The following is a 20,194-nucleotide window of genomic DNA, read 5'->3' as shown; positions in this document are numbered from 1 at the left end:
TAGCAGCGAGACCCTAGCCGGGGTTTTGTTGAGCTGTTCGATAACCTTGAATTCGCTCTGCTGAATTATCCGAAGGAACTCGCTGGCTTCCTCTAGCGACACCTCCTTTCTACCATCCCTTTTCTCTGGGGGCCCCTTTGCTGGCATATCTTTACTCGAAGCGTGGGGTGCTTCGCCATCTTGTTCCTCCACCACTTTTCCTTTTCCTTTGACGTCGGCGGGTTGGACTGGTAGGTCCGGAGGTGCGAACACACGACCACTACGGGTCACACCGCTCAGCCCCGTGATATTTGTTACTTTAGCTGACAGCGAGCTGACGTCAGTGACTTCTTCTTCCTTCTTCCCCGGAGGTGTATATCTCCACGGGACCGCGTGACTATTTTGGTACGGGAAAGGAACAGGTTTGGCCATTAAGGGGTGCCCGGGCTTTTGCGAGGCTGCACTTTTAGTGAAGTATATCACCAAGGGTTTGGGCTTCGCAACACCGCTCCCCTCCGTAGATTGCATGCATATATGCGGCTCTTCTTTTCCTTTAATGCCGACTTCTAGTCGACCTTGGTCTATCATCCGTTGTAACAATTCCTCTACTTCCAAACACGTCTCCATGTCATGCATCTCGCCGGGATGTAGCAGACAGGAATCCTCCTCACACCCACTATGGGGAATTACACCTCCCTTTTGTAGGGCCTCAAAGATAAACCTCCTAGGGGTTGCCACATCTCTCAACGGTTTAGACCTGTGGGGCCTATCGGATTCAACTGCATTAACTGCTCCCCCTCCATGATTGGCGAGCGGGTTGGTCCTCACATTGGGCCGATCCTCTTGGAAAGTCAGCCATCCGGCATCCATTAGATGTTGGACCTTGTATTTAAGGGCCAAGCATTTTTCGATGGAATGCCCCGGGGCACCCCCATGGTACTTGCAAGTTGCATTAGGGTCATACCACTTCGGGAAAGGGGGTTCGAGGACCCTTCCGGGAGTTACCACGGCCAAATGATTGGCGATGAGGGATGGTAGAAGATCTTCGTACGTCATTGGGAGCGGGGTGAATTCCGGCAACGGCCTCGGAGGGAAGTTCCTTGTCGTGTTGGAATTACCGGCCGGTCGAGTCGCGTTCGGAGTTGGAACTTGGGGAGCTTCCCTCTGGGTGGGTGCCTTAGGCTGCACGGGTGTTGAGCTAGAGGCGTTCCCAGCATGAGCCGAGAAGCTTGGGTGATGTTGCGCGTACTGATGGGTACCATGAGGTGTTTGCTGGGGTTTGACCCATGCGGGTGTTGAAGAGACGGCATGGGCATCTCCTTCCTTCCTTTTTGCCCCTGTTGCCCCGATTCTTTTGGCGTTCACGTTTGTGGAGGAAACGTAATCAAACTTTCCTCTCTTCAATCCCACCTCGATTCTTTCCCCGGCAAACACCAATCCGCAAAGCTGGACGGCATGTAACCCACTAGCTTCTCATAGTAGAACACTGGCAGAGTGTCTACCATCATGGTGATCATCTCTCTCTCAACCATGGGAGGAGCTACTTGTGCCGCCAAATCCCTCCATCGCTGCGCATATTCTTTAAAGGTTTCACCCTCTTTCTTGAACATATTCTGCAGTTGAGTACGGTCCGGAGCCATATTAGAATTGTACTGATACTGCCTTAGGAAGGCGGTAATCAGATCCTTCCAAGTACGGATACGGGAAGCTTCCAAATTAGTGTACCACACTACCGCAGCTCCGGCCAAGCTATCCTGAAAGAAGTGTATCAACAGCTTTTCATCTTTAGAATGAGCGCCCATCTTACGGCAGTACATCTTGAGATGGTTTTTGGGACAAGTCGTCCCTTTATACTTGTCGAAGTCCGGCACTTTGAACTTCGGGGGAATAACAACATCGGGTACTAAGCAAAGATCCGTCATGTCTGCAAACGGATAGTCCCCAAATCCTTCCACAGCCCTCAATCTTTCCTCAAGGAGATCGAGCTTCCTCCTTTCTTCAGTTGCCGGGGGCGGCCCTTCCATAGACAAAACTATTGGCGACGCTGCGATGTTGGGTTGGGGCAACGTGCCTGGTGCCGGCCCTTCGGGGATTGGGGGATAAAACTCGACATCCCTCCGAGCATAATCTTGAGGGTCTTTATGGACTTCGTCGGGCTGCTGAGGAGGCTCTTTTTCATGGACGGGAGAAGCAATGTGGCCCGCATCTTCTTGCAAGATGGGTGGTGAATAGTTGGGCGGCAATCCATAAGGGTAAGCCGCTCGGTTGTATCCCAGGTGAGGGCTGCCATCGTGCCCCAGTGCGTCCCTTCCCCGTCCTACTATGTTTGAGGGAGGATGGTGCGTAGTTGCCAAGGGAGTCGGGTCTGCTTCGGCAGCCGAACTGACAGCGGCGGCGGTGGCCGCGTTCTTCTCTATGAGCTGCTTCATACTTAACATGGCCTCCATCATGGAGGCCATTTGTTCTTTCAGAGCCGACATGTCGGCTTTCATCTGTTCCTGCGTCTCCTCTTGATCACCCATCGTTCTAGATTTGGATCTGGTGCGATAGGGATCCCTTGCGGCGCGTTTAGTTATGGTGTTTTTCCCTAAAAAACCAAACGTGAGGAGTGGGTAAAGAAAGAAAATGCATGCTAGAGATGAGATGTAGGAGTGATTTGATTTGCACAAACTTTTTGGAGTAGAAACCTGGGACCAACTCATTTTATTTCAAAAAGGAAGTCATATCTAGTCAAGGTCTGAGAGACCATACAAGTTTCCTAACGATTTCTAATTATGTGGGCCATTAAGTCTATCATATGCTGACAATAGCCGAGAAGCCCATGAATCTCTTCGGGGGCGGAGTAGGTGTCTGCCATCGCCTTGGCCTTGGCTAACAATCGGGGAAGTTCTTGACTCCCGTTCAAGGTAAGAGCAAACCGATCCATCCACATGGTTGCCTCTTGGTGTAAAGAGTCGATCACCCTTCCCCTAGCCTCTTTTTCCGCATATACTTGGGCATACTCATCCGCGATTCTATGCTCGTGGGCCGTGGCTAGACCCAGCTCTTCTTGGTACTTGGCGATGATAGCTAACATGTTGGTCTCTGTCTCGCATAGACGCTGAGACAAGCTTCTTTTGGATCTTGAACAAGCAATAAACTCCTCTTTCAGAACCATGCTATGTGCTCGCGACTGGTCCCTTTCTTCCCTTCGCAACTTGAGTTCATTATTGCTACCCCATAGAGCTCCGCGAAATTTGTTCCGGCCATACTCTTCCTTGCGAGCCCTCTTGGTCTCTTGTTCAAGGGCTCTTGCGGTAATTGCATTCTCTTCCCGTAACCCGGCACACTCCTTCCGAACGTGTGTAGCAGCCAACTTGGACTTCTCCTTGGCGAGTTTTGCCTTTCCTAACTCGCTTTTGAGAGCTTGGACTTCCTCGTCCTCTTCCGGAGCTTCAAAATTCTCTTCGCTGACGACTTTTAACTTGGCGAGCCAATCTAAACCTCGTATGCGAACTTTCAGCCATTCGTGGTACCCACCAATGATGCCATTACGAATGCCTCTAAGCTCTTGATCTTTCCTTAACGGGGTTTCCCATGCCTTATGGATTCTTTGTATAGTCTTGGAATTTTGTGCGCCGAGATCCCTCACAAGGAAAGGAGACATGCTTTCTTCCGTCGGTGCTCCCCTCATGGGGTACCCTAGTTGTCTTATAGCGAGCGTGGGATTGTAATTAATACAACCCCTCGTTCCTACCAGCGGAATGTTTGGGTATCTCCCACATGAGAAAAGGACTCCTTCTTTTCCTTCCTTCCATCGGGGGAACCAACTGATTGTTCTACCTCCTATCCCGGCCAAGAGCTGGTCCCAATCCATTCTCCTCTTTTCAGTACACGAGCGATGGCTCAGGAGCGGACATGGATGTCTTGTGTCTTGTTGGAACAAGTGTGAAACCAACCAAACACAGAGGGCGGGTAAGCAACAGATGATCCGTGCACTACTCTTCTCGCACCTTCGGTCAAATGTGTCAAATAGATCTGCCAAGACAGCTACCACCGGACTTTCCTTGCTATGGTGGTAGGCAAGGAAAGCGTCGATTGCTGCTAGGCCTACCAAACCATCCACGTTTGGAAAGAGGACGACCCCAAAAATTAGCAAAGCTAACACATCCATAAACGGGACCCATTCTCCTTGATTGGCCATACCCCTCGCTTTGTCTTCTAGGTACTTCTGTGGTAGGCCCGCTATGCCGTTCCGAGTCTGTTTTATGCGGTCCAAACCTCTTGCGGAATCCTTGACCACAGTTGCAATTCTGCTCAAAGAGGGGAGACACCCGGAGGAAAGATATGGTTTTCTTCCCCTGAGAGGACATCCTAGAATCTCCTCAAATTCTTCAATGGTTGGTACTAATTGGAAGTCCCCGAATGTGAAGCATCTCAAAGGCTGGTCGTAGTATTGGGTAAGTGATGCAATGGCTTCTATGGACACCTCTGCTATGGTCAACTCTAAGATCTTTCCGTAAGTCTTGCGGAAGGCTTGCATTTGGAGGGGTTCCATCAACCGCCCTAATTCCTTGATGCTGGTGGTATCTGGGCTTTTGACCTTGACTTGGTAGAACCTCTTGCCGGTTTGATTTGTTCCCATGCTTACTAAAGTGAGACAAAAGCTGGTGCAAATCAAAACTCCGATATCTCATGGGTGGGATGGATGAATGCATGATGGAATGCATATGACACAGATGCAGTCTAGGAATGCGGGGGTCCGGGGAATTTGTCCCCTTCTTAGATACGACGTCTAGGGGTAGCAAAATGCCCCAACGCACGTTTTTAAGAAGGCGACACGGACCCTCCGTTGGTTTGTTTACAGTAGGGATCAAGAAGAACCCATATGCAATGCCTATGCAAAAGACACAATGTGGGAATGTACACAGTATGACAATATTTACCGAACATAAGCAAAAGGGTATATGATACTCATGCATGGCAGTGTGAAAGATGGCACGCAGCGTGTTTGCTCCGTGCCCCTATTTAAGGGACCTATAAGGGAGAGAACTAACTAGGCTTTTAGCAATAAACCCCAAGGTAGTTATATCTCTCTTGATGGTTTCTAGAGGTATCATCCCCTTTGAAGAACATATTGCAGCAGTAGGGACTACTAGCAACAATAAGTTTTCAAAGAGAAAAGCTCTAGATGAGGGTTCACTGTAATCAAGCAAGTCGGAGACCTAGCATGATCACAGATTCACCTCCACTCCTTATGTTCCCATGAACCCGGGTATAGGGCCCTTTTTCACTCACAGTGTGTGCAAATAGTGTTAGTGTTTGTGTGCATCAAATGAATAAATATTTACCTCATGCATACATTCTAAAACACACTAAAAGCAACGAATAGTTTATATACACAAGAACATAATGAAAGGAAACCAACAAAGGGGTAAGTCACGGTAAAACATTGCACAAAATTAAATGGCCTAACTCTCAAAAAACAGTCCCCAGTGGAGTCGCCAACTGTCGCAACCTACCCTTCGGCGGGAGGGCGACGCATGACTCGCGGGATGCGTGTTCCACGAAAGGAATACGCGCGGAGTCGCCACCAACGTTTATTTGAGGAAAACGTCGGAAAAACCGGAAAAGACGCGATCTACGAACTTTTTAGTGAAAGGTTCGGGAGTTGTATTTACGCACGGGGAAGGTATTAGCACCCCACACGCCCGTCCCAAGGGACGGCAGCCTTTAATCAAATGTGCAAACATGACTTTGATTTTTATGTTCCCTTTTATGTTCTTGTATCCTTTATACCCTTTTTTTATATTTTTTTCTTTTTGTGGTCGACAAGGGTGTTTCCCTTTGCTCCTACGTATTCCTCAATTTGGGATGAGAAAATCAGACCTACGTAGTTCTTTCGGAACAAAGTGTTTGGTTAAGTTGTTTTTGTCTTTTTTGCAAAATATGTTTTTATTGAACAAAAGGTCATTTAAGGTGTTGAACCATTAAACGGTCTTTTGATTTTGAAAGGGGAGAAACGTTAAGGCGTTGGACCATTAACGATCTCTTGTTTTTGAAAGGAGAGAAACGTTAAGGCATTGGACCATTAACGATCTCTTGTTTTTGAAAGGAGAGAAACGTTAAGGCATTGGACCGTTAACGATCTCTTGGGGTGGTCGACAAAAGCGGGGCTTTTGCTCCTACGTATCCTCAATGAGGAACTCAGACCTACGTAGTTCTTTCTTATCAAGTGATTCTTTTTTACTTAAGTGGTGGTCATTTTAAGGCGTTGGACCTTAAGAATGATCCATTTTACTTAGTGAGAAATTGAAATGACAAACTTCAAAAGCCTATTTTTGTGGACGAGCTTGACTAGGCGAGTTGATTTTAGCCTTAGTTTCACTTTAGTTATTAATCAATTCGATTAAGAATGAGAAATCCCAAAGAGAAAAAACGTCCGATTGATTTTTCGCTTTATTTTACTAAAAGATGTTTTTTTTTATTATTATATTATTTTCTACCTCTTTTTGATTTCCAACGTGGTTACGGCACGACCGAACGGTCGGAATTTATTTTGACCGAAGTTAATGAATAATGCAATTCAAACGTTCGGTGGAATTTTATTTTACTTTTAAGTTAAGCGAGAAATGACTTAAGTAAAATGGCTTAAGCACGTCAACAGGGGGTATAAAAAGTAAACAAAACGAGAAAAAATGCACTAAACACAATGTGGACCTCTATGGGTGCATAGAATGAATCGAAAAGCTTGGTTCGAGGTACTTACCCGTTGAAGATCGAAGAACGATGAAGAACGAATGAAGAACGTCGAAGAACGGTTGAAACCTTTGCGAAATTCTTCACGGAAAACGTTACGGAAACGTTTCGGAAGCGCTTCGGCTTAGATTTTCTTCACGGAAACAATTTTTCCAAGCAAATTCGAAAGAGAGAGAAGTGCCTAAGGGGCTGGACCATTTCCTTCTTGCTTTCCTCCCCTATTTATAGCAAAATAGGGGAGGTGGTTGCCGCCCAGCTCGCCCAGGCGAGCTCAGCTCGCCCAGGCGAGCAGGGTTGCTTCCTCCAGAAGCAACCGCCTTCTGGAGGAATCTTCTGGAGGGCCCAAATGGGCCTGGGTGCTATTTGCACCCCCATTTTTACTAAGTACACCCCCTCTGCTGTTTTTTGGTGATTCTTTTTTCGTAAAGTTACGGAAACTTACGAATTTCGTAACGATACTTGTTTTCTTTCCGTAATGTTACGGAACCTTGCGGATTACATAATCATCCCCTTTTTGACTTACGGAATGTTACGGAACCTCACTTAATTATGCAACGATGCTTCCATTTGATTTCCGGTGTGTCACGGAAACTTACGGATTGTGCATCAATATATTTTTTTGGTTTTTCGGCATGTCCTGAAATTTCACAAATTGCCTAATGATGGGTGCCAAGCACCTCACGAGGACCAAAGAATGGTCGCACGTCATCGAGCAAAGGTCCCCGGACGAAATTAGGGTATGACACAAAAAAATACACACACATGACCTCTATTTATAGCCTAAGTGTCACACAAAATTGGAGGGAAATTCAAATTTCACTTGAATTTGAAATTGAATTTGTGGAGCCAAACTTTGGAGCCAAAATTTCACTAATTATGATTAGTGAATTTTAGTTATGGTTCAGCCCACTAATCCAAGATCAATTACAAGATTCTCCACTAAGTGTGCTTAGGTGTCATGAGGCATGAAAAGCATGAAGGACATGCACAAAGTGTGACTATATGATGTGGCAATGGGGTGTAGTAAGCAAATGCTCACCTCCCCCTCTAAAATTTAATTGGATTGGGCTTCTACCAATTCAATTAAATTTATTTCCAACCACACACATCAAATATCCACTTAGTGCATGTGAAATTACAAAACTACCCCTAATACAAAAACTAGTCTAGGTGCCCAAAAATACAAGGGCTGAAAAATCCTATATTTCTAGGGTACCCTACCTACAATATGGAGCCCTATATATAAGGACCAAATATAATGACATCCTAGTCTAATATGTACAAAGATAATTGGACCCAACCTTGGCCCATGGGCTCAGAAATCTACCCTAAGGTTCATGAGAACCCTAGGGCCTTCTTCAGCAGCTCTAGCCCAATCTTCTTGGAGCCTCTTGCTCATGGTTCTAGTGATTGGTCCCTTCCTAGGGAGGATTGCATCATCCCCTTCCCCTTGAAGAGGATTTGACCTCAAATCTGTTAGTTCCTCCTCCTCAATATCAGCTCCACCTGCAAAAGGAGTTAAATCAGAAATGTTAAAAGTGGTGCTGACTCCATACTCTTCTGGGAGGTCCAACCTATAGGCAATTTTATTGATCCTCTCCAAAACCTGAAAAGGTCCATCCCCTCTAGGGCTAAGCTTGGATTTCCTTTTAGTAGGGAATCTATCCTTCCTAAGATGGAGCCAAACCCAGTCACCCTCATTAAGAACTAGCTCTTTTCTTCCTCTATTGCCTTTAGTTGAATACACCTTTGTTTGGTTCTCTATTTGGTTCTTAACCCTCTCATGCATCTTCTTTACAAATTCTGACCTAGATTCCCCTTCTTTATGTATAAAAGAAGTGTCCAGCGGGAGGGGAATGAGGTCTAACGGTGTTAGGGGATTAAACCCATAGACAACCTCAAAAGGGGACTGCTTGGTGGTTCTATGAACCCCCCTGTTGTAGGCAAATTCTACATGAGGAAGATACTCATCCCAAGACTTATGGTTGCCTTTCAGAAGAGCCCTTAAAAGGGTGGATAAAGACCTATTCACTACCTCTGTTTGCCCATCAGTTTGTGGATGACAAGTGGTAGAGAAAAGAAGTTTAGTTCCTAACTTAGCCCATAAGGTTTTCCAGAAGTGGCTAAGGAACTTAGCATCTCTATCTGACACAATGGTCCTAGGCAAACCATGGAGTCTCACAACTTCCCTGAAAAAGAGTTTTGAGATGTGGGAAGCATCATCCACCTTGTGGCATGGTATAAAGTGTGCCATCTTGCTAAACCTATCCACCACCACAAAGATAGAGTCTACACCTCTTTGGGTTCTAGGAAGCCCAAGGACAAAGTCCATACTAATGTCTACCCAAGGTGCAGATGGGATGGGTAAGGGTGTGTATAGCCCATGAGGCATCACCCTAGACTTGGCTTGTAAACAAGCCACACACCTAGTGCAATGCTTATGGACATCTTTCTTCATATGGGGCCAATAAAACTTTTCTTTGAGTAAGACAAGGGTCTTGTCTATCCCAAAGTGGCCCATGAGCCCACCCTCATGGCTCTCTTTCACAAGTAATTTCCTAATGGATCCTTGGGGTATGCAAAGCTTTCCCTCTTTGAACAAATACCCCTCAGCCAAATAGAATCCATCTTGGGCCTTTTTCCCACAACTCTCATAAATGGGAGAGAAATGTTCATCTAAAGCATACAAGTCCCTAATATTATCAAATCCTAAAATTTGAGCTCCTAGGGAGCAAAACAATGTGTGTCTCCTAGAGAGGGCATCAGCTACCACATTTGTTTTTCCCTTTTTGTATTTGATAACATATGGAAATTGCTCTAGGTACTCTACCCATTTTGCATGCCTCTTGTTTAACTTGCTTTGCCCTCTAATGTACTTAAGTGATTGATGATCACTATGAATGACAAATTCCTTGGAAACAAGGTAATGTTCCCAAGTTTGGAGGGCTCTTATTAAGGCATAAAGCTCTTTATCATAGGTGGGGTAGTTGAGGGTGGCACTATGAAGTTTTTCACTAAAATAAGCAATAGGGTGCCCACCTTGTAACAATACAGCTCCAACTCCCACTCCAGAGGCATCACATTCTAGCTCAAAAGTTTTAGAAAAGTCAGGAAGAGCTAGAACAGGTGCCTTAGTAAGCTTTTCTTTGAGCAAAGCAAAGGCTTGCTCTTGTTTTTCACCCCAGGTAAATGCCACATTCTTCTTCACCAGCTCATTGAGAGGTGATGCAATTGTAGAGAAATTAGGAACGAACCTTCTATAGAAGCTTGCTAACCCATGGAAGCTCCTAATATCTCCCACACTTTTTGGGGTGGGCCATTCTTGGATGGCCTTGATTTTCTCAGGGTCCACTTGGACCCCATTTCTACCAACTACAAAACCTAAGAAAACTATATTATCTACACAAAAGGTACACTTCTCTATATTTGCATAGAGGGTGTTTTTCCTAAGGACTGAAAGAACTTGTCTGAGATGTCCTAAGTGATCATCTAGGCTCCTACTATACACTAAAATATCATCAAAATAAACAACTACAAATCTACCTATGAAATCCCTTAAGACATGATGCATAAGCCTCATAAAGGTGCTTGGTGCATTAGTGAGCCCAAAAGGCATCACTAGCCATTCATACAAACCAAACTTGGTCTTGAAAGCAGTTTTCCACTCATCACCCTTTTTCATCCTGATTTGGTGATAACCACTTTTAAGATCAATTTTTGAAAAGATATTGGCACCATGCAACTCATCAAGCAGATCATCAAGTCTAGGAATGGGGTGCCTATACTTTACAGTGATGTTGTTGATGGCCCTGCAATCTGTACACATTCTCCACGTACCATCCTTTTTGGGCACCAACAACACTGGCACAGCACATGGGCTTAGGCTCTCTTGGACCCAGCCCTTCTCCAACAATTCTTTAACCTGAGACTCTATCTCCTTAGTCTCCTGAGGGTTAGTCCTATAGGCTGGCCTATTAGGAAGGCTTGCTCCTGGGACTAAATCTATTTGGTGTTCTATTCCCCTTAAAGGAGGTAGCCCAGGGGGTATCTCTTTGGGAAATATATCACCAAATTCATGTAAGAGTTCTTGGACCTTTGGGGGTAAGGTCTCAAATGTAGGAATTGTGGCAGTGCTAAGGGATGTTTCCCTTGATAGGAGAAGGTAGAAAGATTGTTTAAGAAGGAGTGCTCTTTTAATATCACCTTTTGTTGCAAAATGATTTTCCTTCTTAACAATCTTCTTGGAGGAATCCTTTCCCTCTTTTTCCTTCCCCCTGGCCTTTGAAGACAAGACCTTACTATCCTTCTTTTTCTTTTCTTTTTCTAATTTTTCTTCCTCATCCCTCTTATCTTTCATAGTTAGTTGATCTTTGGCCACCTGTGAAGGTGTTTGAGGATGCAACACAAATTTAGTGCCAAGATGGGTGAGGCTAATCTCATTAGTTAGGCCATTATAAATGATCTTCCTATCAAATTGCCACGGCCTTCCTAAAAGAATATGTCCTGCCTCCATGGGAACTATATCACAATTAACTTCATCCTTATATGTCCCAATGGAGAAAGGTACCTTCACTTGTTGGTTAACTATCATTTCCCCTTGCTCATTGAGCCATTGAAGTTTATAAGGTTTTGGGTGGGGAATGATAGTGAGGTTCAACTTGGAAACTAATCTTGTGCTACAACAATTGCAACAAGATCCACTATCCACAATGAGAGAACAAGTTTTATCTAAAATTTTGCATCTTGTATGAAAGATGTTCTCTCTTTGGGATTGAGATAAATCACAAGATTGACCTCCAAGGAGCCTTCTAACCATTAAGAGGTCACCTTCTTCATGAGGGTAGACTTCCTCACTAGACTCTTCATCCCTTACTTCATCTTCACTTCCACTAGAGGAAGGACAAGAAGTAGTCTCCTCTTGACTACTATAAATGTCTTGACCCCTCATGATCATGGTTTTCTTTGGGGCATTGAGAGGCAATGTGACCTCTCCCAAGACATTTGAAGCATTTAATGTTGCTAGTCCTTTCTTGGGAACTAGTCTTAGGGGTGTATTTCTCTATGGTCTTACCCTTATCTTCCTTGGGTTTTGAAGGTGCAGCCCCTAAAATTCCATGGGCTTGGTCCTTCCTTGGATAAGAGTGAGAGCCATAAGATTTTGAAGAAGGCTTTCTTTTAAGTTGTTGCTCCACTCTTATACAAAGTTGGACTAGCTCATCTAGGTCCCTATATGGAAGAAGTTCAACCATGTCCCTCACTTCCATATTGAGCCCACTAAGGAACCTAGCTATGCTTGTTCTTTCCTCCTCCCTAAGTCCAGCTCTTAAAAGGAGTAGTTCCATTTGTTGTCTATATTCTTCAACACTCATACTCCCTTGTCTAAGCCTTTGGAGCTTGTCCATAAGCTCCCTTTCATAGTAGGAGGGAATGTGCCTCTTCCTAAGGGCACTCTTAAGATCATTCCAATACTCTACTGGAGGATCCTCATGAATCCTTCGTTCTTTAACAAGGGAAGTCCACCAATAGAGGGCATACCCTTGAAAGCTAAGGGTAGCCAATGGAACTTTTCTCTCTTCGCTAATATGATGGCAAGCAAAGAGTTGTTCAACCTTCATTTCCCAATCTAAGTAGGCCTCAACATTATCTTTTCCGTGGAAATATGGGAGGCTAATGTTAACCTCTTGAGGCCTTCTATCCTTTTCTCTTCTTTGGGAGTGATGTTTAGTATGTGAACTATGACGCCCTCTATAATAGTCGCTAAGTTCTTCACTTAAACTCTTGCAAGAGTCATGACTACTATAGGAGGCATGTTTTTCTCTTTTCATTTCTTTCATTATTTTTCTTCTTTCTTCCTCTCTTATTTTCTCTCTTTCATCTTGACTTATTTCTTCCACTCTTTTTTTACCTTTTTCTTTTCTCTCTTGTTTTTCTTTCCACAACTTAAGGGATCTCAACTCATCTAATATCTTATACAAGGGGTCCTTAGGAGTAGAACCCTCACCATTAACACTAGATGAAGAATGAAGACTCATGTTGGTTCCTAAGTTATGGTTCTTTCTTGTTGGGGCTTTGAAAACAAAAGGTAAAAGAAACTATGGTTGAAACTAGCCAAAATAAACACTAAAAGAGGTGTGAAAGATAAGGTAAAAACTAATTGGTAAAAGGCAAGCTATCTAGGTGGTTTGACAATGGAGGGTAAAAGAAATAAGCTATGATACCACATGATGCAAGCTCCATTGGAGCTTGTAGGCCTAGGATCTTCTTCATCAATGGATTCCTTTGCTTCTTGGAAGATAAATGGCAGCGGAATGGAGAAGGAAGAGAGAGAGGAGACGCCACTTCAAGGAGAAGATGAGTCTAGAAGAAGCTCACCACCATAGGAGGCCATGGATAAGAGCTTGGAGGAAGAAGGAGATGAATGAAGGGAGAGGGAGAGAAGAGCACGAAATTTTGTGCTCAAAAGGAGCTCTGAAATCTGAAGTTAATATTCAAATGATCAAAGTTCCAAAAAAATACACACACATGACCTCTATTTATAGCCTAAGTGTCACACAAAATTGGAGGGAAATTCAAATTTCACTTGAATTTGAAATTGAATTTGTGGAGCCAAACTTTGGAGCCAAAATTTCACTAATTATGATTAGTGAATTTTAGTTATGGTTCAGCCCACTAATCCAAGATCAATTACAAGATTCTCCACTAAGTGTGCTTAGGTGTCATGAGGCATGAAAAGCATGAAGGACATGCACAAAGTGTGACTATATGATGTGGCAATGGGGTGTAGTAAGCAAATGCTCACCTCCCCCTCTAAAATTTAATTGGATTGGGCTTCTACCAATTCAATTAAATTTATTTCCAACCACACACATCAAATATCCACTTAGTGCATGTGAAATTACAAAACTACCCCTAATACAAAAACTAGTCTAGGTGCCCAAAAATACAAGGGCTGAAAAATCCTATATTTCTAAGGTACCCTACCTACAATATGGAGCCCTATATATAAGGACCAAATATAATGACATCCTAGTCTAATATGTACAAAGATAATTGGACCCAACCTTGGCCCATGGGCTCAGAAATCTACCCTAAGGTTCATGAGAACCCTAGGGCCTTCTTCAGCAGCTCTAGCCCAATCTTCTTGGAGCCTCTTGCTCATGGTTCTAGTGATTGGTCCCTTCCTAGGGAGGATTGCATCACTGAGGCTCCTCCTCAACCTTCCCTAGAAGAGTTAGTGAGACAAATGACCATCCAGAATATGCAATTTTAGCAAGAGACAAGAGCCTCTATTCAGAGTCTGACAAATCAGATGGGGCAGATGCTACTCAGTTGAACCAAGCTCAGTCCTAAAATTCTAACAATTTGCCTTCACAAACTGTGCAAAATCTGAAAAATGTGAGTTCCATCACCTTGAGGTCTGGCAACCAAATTCAAGTGCCTCCACCAGTAACAGCACCTGCACCTGAACCTGTCAAGCTTCATTTTACACCTGAAAAAGAGGATGAGATAGTTGCACAAAAGAGAAAACTTCCTAACAAAAATTTTCATGTAGGTGGACCTTCTTCTGGTAATTCTGACTTACAACAGCCTCTTATCCCTCTTCCATTCCCACCTAGAGCAATTCCAAACAAAAAGATGGAAGAAGCGGAAAAGGAGATCTTGGAGACCTTCAGGAAAGTAGAGGTGAACATACCTCTGTTAGATGCCATCAAGCAGATTCCAAGATATGCCAAGTTTCTAAAGGAGCTGTGCACCCACAAAAGGAAGCTTAAGGCCAATGAAAGGATTAGCATGGGCGGAAACGTGTCAGCATTGATAGGTAAATATGTTCCTCACATTCCTGAGAAATGTAAGGACCCAGGTACTTTCTGTATACCTTGCATTATTGGGAACAATAAATTTGAGAATGCCATGCTAGATCTAGGAGCATCGGTTAGTGTCATGCCTCTGTCCATTTTCAATTCTTTATCTCTTGGATCTTTGCAATCTACAGATGTGGTGATTCATTTGGCAAATAAAAGTGTTGTTTACCCTGCAGGTTTCATAGAGGATGTGTTGGTTCGAGTTGGTGAACTTATTTTTCCTGTTGATTTTTATTTTCTTAATATGGAAGAGGGATTTTCCCATGGTTCAGTTCCAATTATTTTAGGCAGGCCATTTATGAAAACAGCCCGAACCAAGATAGATGTTTATGCTGGCACATTGTCTATGGAATTTGGTGATATTGTTGTTCATTTTAACATTCTTGATGCCATGAAACATCCATCTGAGGATCATTCTGTTTTTCGTGCTGAGATTACTGATCATATTGTTGATGATTATATGTTTGATTTTGATTTTGTTCTTCATGGTAGGAAACATCCATTTTTATCTGATTTGCATACTTGTCATTCCTTATGCATTGAATCTGAATCTGAGTTTGAATTTGATCTTGTATCTGATTTTTATGTTGAGAATGATTCTGAATTTGGATTTGGTTCTGATTTTCTGGGTGTTGTACCTCTTGATGTTGATTTTTTAGAGTTAGAATGCACTAACCATGTTGCAGGAAGTACATATACTTCTTACTTGCTTTATAAGGTACAGGCTGAGGAACCTTCTTCTTCTCCTACCCTGGTTCCTCCCACTGTTCAGCCACCACCCACACCAGAGTTGAAGCTCTTACTAGCAACTCTCAAATATGCTTACTTGGAGGACAAGGAAAAATTTCTAGTGATCATCTTTGCCTCCCTTGATGCTGAGCAAGAGGAGAAATTGTTGCTAGTGCTCAAGAAGCACAAGAAGGCCATTGGATGGACTTTAGGAGACATTCCTGGTATTAGCCCATCTACCTGCATGCATAGGATACTTTTAGAGGATGGAGCTAAGCCAGTGAGGCAACCACAGTGGCGACTCAACCCCATCATTCTAGATGTGGTGAAAAAGGAAGTGACCAAGCTCTTACAAGCTGGAATCATCTACCCCATTTCTGACAGCCAGTGGGTGAGTCCAGTCCAAGTGGTTCCTAAGAAGACAGGCCTCACAGTGATTAAGAATGAAAAGAATGAGCTTATCCCCACAAGAGTGCAGAACAGCTGGCGAGTCTACATTGATTATAGGAGGCTGAACCAGGTAACCAGAAAAGATCATTTTCCCCTGCCTTTCATTGATCAAATGCTTGAGCGCTCTCCAGGTAAGTCTCATTACTATTTTCTTGATGGCTTTTCTAGTTATTTACAAATTCATATTGCTCCTGAGGATCAAGAAAATACCACATTCACCTGTCCCTTTGGCACTTTTGCCTATAGGAGGATGCCCTTTGGCCTATGCAACACCCCTGGTACCTTCCGGCGGTGTATGCTTAGCATTTTCAGTGATTTTTTAGAGACTTGCATAGATGTGTTTATGGATGATTTTACTATTTATGGATCCTCTTTTGATGTATGTTTAGATAGTTTGGATAGAGTTCTCAATAGATGCATTGAAACTAACCTTGTGCTGAATTTTGAAAAATGTCACTTCATGGTAGAACAAAGTATAGTTTTAAGGCATATCATTTCGAATATGGGCATAGAGGTAGACCTTGCAAAAATAGATGTTATTTCACAATTGCCTTACCCCTCTTGCATCTGAGAGGTTCGTTCTTTTCTTGGTCATGCAGCATTTTATAGGTGCTTTATCAAGGATTTTAGCAAAATAGCCCTTCCGCTATCCAATATGCTACAAAATGAGGTGGAGTTTGATTTTGATGACCGATGCAAAGAGGCTTTTGATTGCCTCAAGCGTGCGGTGACTACCACCCCTATCATTCAGGCACCTGATTGGACAACCCCATTTGAGCTAATGTGCATTGCATCTAATTACGCATTGGGGGCTGTCGTTGCTCAAAAGATTGATAAGCTGCCTCAGGTGATCTACTATGCTTCCAGAACTTTGGATGTTGCTCAAGCAAATTACACTACCACAAAAAATGAGCTATTAGCGATAGTTTTTGCTCTTGAGAAATTTTGTTCATATTTACTTGGTACTCATGTTATTGTTTATACTGACCATGCAGCTCTAAAGTACTTGTTGAAGAAAGCTGAATCAAAGCCTAGATCGATTAGGTGGATGCTTTGGCTCCAAGAGTTTGATTAGGAGATCCATGATCGGAGCGGAGCACAGAACCTCATGGCTGACCATCTGAGTAGGATTGAGCATACGTCTGAGGACTCACCCGTTCAGGATGATTTTTCGGATGACCATTTGTACATTCTGTCTAGTATTTATGATTCCTTCCCCACTCCTTGGTTTGCTAATATTGTGAATTATTTGGTTGCTTCTGTTTTTCCTCCCTTAGCATCTAAAGCTCAAAATGATAAAATTAAGAGCGATGATAAGCATTATATTTGGGATGACCCCTATTTGTGGAAGTTGTGCAGTGACCAGGTTATTAGGAGATGCATTCCAGACCACGAGATTGACTAGGTCCTGCAATTCTGTCATTCTTCCACACCAAGTGGCCATCTTGGCATACAGAGGACAGCTCACAAGGTGCTTGACTGCGGTTTCTATTGGCCCACCATCTTCAAGGATGCGTGGAGAATTTGTAGCACTTGTGAGCCTTGTCAGAGAGCAAGCGGCTCACTTTCATGGAGACAACAAATGCCTCAACAAACCATGTTATTCTGTGAGGTGTTTGATGTCTGGGGTATAGATTTTATGGGGCCTTTCCTTGTCTCTTTTGGTTTTGTTTATATTCCCCTTGCTGCTGATTATGTTTCAAAATGGGTGGAAGCCAAACCCACCAGAACTAACGATGTTAAGGTTATTGTGGATTTTGTTAGATCTAATCTATTTTGTAGGTTTGGAGTCCCTAGAGCCATTGTTTCTGATCAAGGCACCCATTTTTGTAACAGATCCATGTATGCCTTGCTCAAAAAGTATGGGGTCGTGCACAGAATTTCCACACCTTACCACCCCCAAACTAATGGGTAGGCTGAGATTTCAAACAGGGAGATAAAAAGGATCTTGGAGAAGATTGTGCAACCGAACCGAAAGGATTGGAGCACCAGGCTAGATGATGCTCTTTGGGTGCATAGGACTGCCTACAAAGCACCCATAGGAATGTCTCCTTACCGGGTTGTCTTTGGCACATGTCATCTTCCTGTAGAGATAGAGCACAAAGCCTACTGGGTTGTAAAGACCTGCAACTTCTCTATTGATCAGGCTGGAGAGGAAAGGAAGTTGCAACTAAGTGAGTTAGATGAGATCCGTTTAGAAGCCTATGAGAATTCCAAATTCTACAAGGAGAAGACCAAGAAGTTCCATGATAGTTTGATAGCTAAGAAGGACTTCGTGGTTGAACAGAAAGTTTTATTGTATAACTCTAGGCTCAGACTCATGAGTGGTAAGTTGAGGTCAAAGTGGATTGGTCCTTTTGTGGTGACTAATGTTTTTCCTTATGGTACAGTTGAGATCAAAAGTGAATCCACATATAAGAGCTTCAAGGTCAATGGACACCGGCTAAAACCATTCCTCACAAATCCCTCCTTAGTGGATGTAGTGGTGGAGGAGACCTCCTTACTTCACCCTACTTCTCTTCCGCCATGACTTAGGGAGTTTTCTGTTTCTGTCTCCTTCTTTACTTTTATTGCACTTGTCCATATTTATTGATTGTTTTGATTATTCTTGATCTTATGATTGTGCTACATTGAGGACAATGTGTTGTTTAAGTGTGGGGGGGGGGGGAGATTGTTCTTTAATTTTGTTGGGTATTCTAGTTTAATTTTATTAGGTTTTGCTAGGTTAATTTTGTTATTTTGGTTTTATGTTTTGTGTACAACATTGCATGTTTCTCTTTGAATTTTGGGTATGTACAGGTAATGGGTAATTGTTTTTGAAATAGGAGTTTCTTGGCATTTTGTGAATCGAAATCCTTGTTTTTCTCTACATGTCAAGTTAGTTTTGAAAGTTCGAATTGAAAGTGATAGATTTACCCTTGGTGAGAATTTGAGCCATCATCTTCTATTTTATTCGGTGTGTTTTGCCCCATTGATTGCCTGCACAATAGCCTTGGCTTGACTCTTGATGGTACTTCTTGCTTCACATGCATGTTAGGGGATGATTTAGGCATTTTGTTCTTATAAGCCTCTAGCCAAATAAGCCTACCTTGAATTAATTCCTTTGATAGCCCCTTTGAGCCTATGTTCCCCTTTCTTTGTTTTGAAGCTCATTACAAGCCTTAAGTTAAAAACCATGATTTCACCCTACCCTTAAGGAATTTTGGAGCTTTGAAATTGTTTTGGGAATAAGTGTGTGTGTGTGTGGGGGGGGGGGGGGGGGTATGTTTCATTGGATGATATGTTTTTGTTGGCCATGCTTGATGATATATTTTGGTCGTGCTTGATGTATATACATCTATTGCCTAATTTTTGCTTCATTTTTCAAATGCTTTCAATTGCTACTGTTCACGTTCAAAAAAATACAAAAAAAATGAAAGAAAAAAAAAACAGAAAAAGAATGAAGTTGAATAAATGAGGTCTTGGTTTGAAGACTTGGATTGGTTTGAGGACTTGGTTGAATTTGTTTTGGGTCTACTTTTTAAAGCTTAATTTGTAATTTTGCTTTTGGGGTTTAATACTTTTTCTTACTTCCCACTTATTCCCCATTGCTCCTCTATTCCTTTGGGTTTTAGCTACTATCCCATACTTTTCTCTACCTTGTCCTTGGCCCCATTACAACCTTAAAAGACCTTTTGATCCTCATGTGCATGTGTTTGTGATGTGGTTGTCAATTTTAGAGTCTTGCCAAGTCTATGTGGTGTTTGTTTTCATGGGTGCTCTGTGAGTAAACAGTAGCCTAGACACTTGAGAGATAGAGTGCATATCTTATGAGGCTTTACCACTTTTCATTCTTGAGCTGATTGACTATCTTGCCATGTTTGAGATGCTTGGATGATTTTCATGACTACCTTGATTCTTTAACTCTTTACGTGTTGGATGTTATTCATTTTATTTATTCCTTGAGATTCATTGAGAAATATGTAATTGTTTTTGTGTCTGTTTGTTCCTCTTTAATGTCTCTAGATTTGTTCCTTGCTTTGCTTTTTGATTTTTCCCAGGAGTGCAAAAGGCTAAGTGTGGGGGGATTTGATGTGTCATTATTTTCTCCTATTTCTTAACCCTTTTTGTCACCATTTTAATTACTGATTAGCCTTAATTGTCAAATTAATTATGCAGTTTTATCATTTGGGCCTACTGGACTAATTTTGTGTTTTTAATTTAATTTCAGGAGAATTATAAGCAATTGGGCTTGAATGCAGAATTGGGCTTGGACTTGAAGAGAGCAGACAATTTTATTTTATCAAATCTTATCTTATCCAGATTTTATCTCATCTAGATTTTATTTCATCCAATCTTATCTTATCTTATCTAGATTTTATTTCATCCAATCTTATCTTATCTTGTCCAGATTTTATTTTATTTATGGGCTTGGACTTAAAACAGATTTGTAAGCT

Source organism: Glycine soja, chromosome 3 (genome assembly GCF_004193775.1).
Source record: "Glycine soja cultivar W05 chromosome 3, ASM419377v2, whole genome shotgun sequence".
Taxonomy (NCBI): domain Eukaryota; kingdom Viridiplantae; phylum Streptophyta; class Magnoliopsida; order Fabales; family Fabaceae; genus Glycine; species Glycine soja.
The sequence above is the reverse complement of the archived record's forward strand: the minus strand, read 5'-3'. Positions refer to the sequence as shown.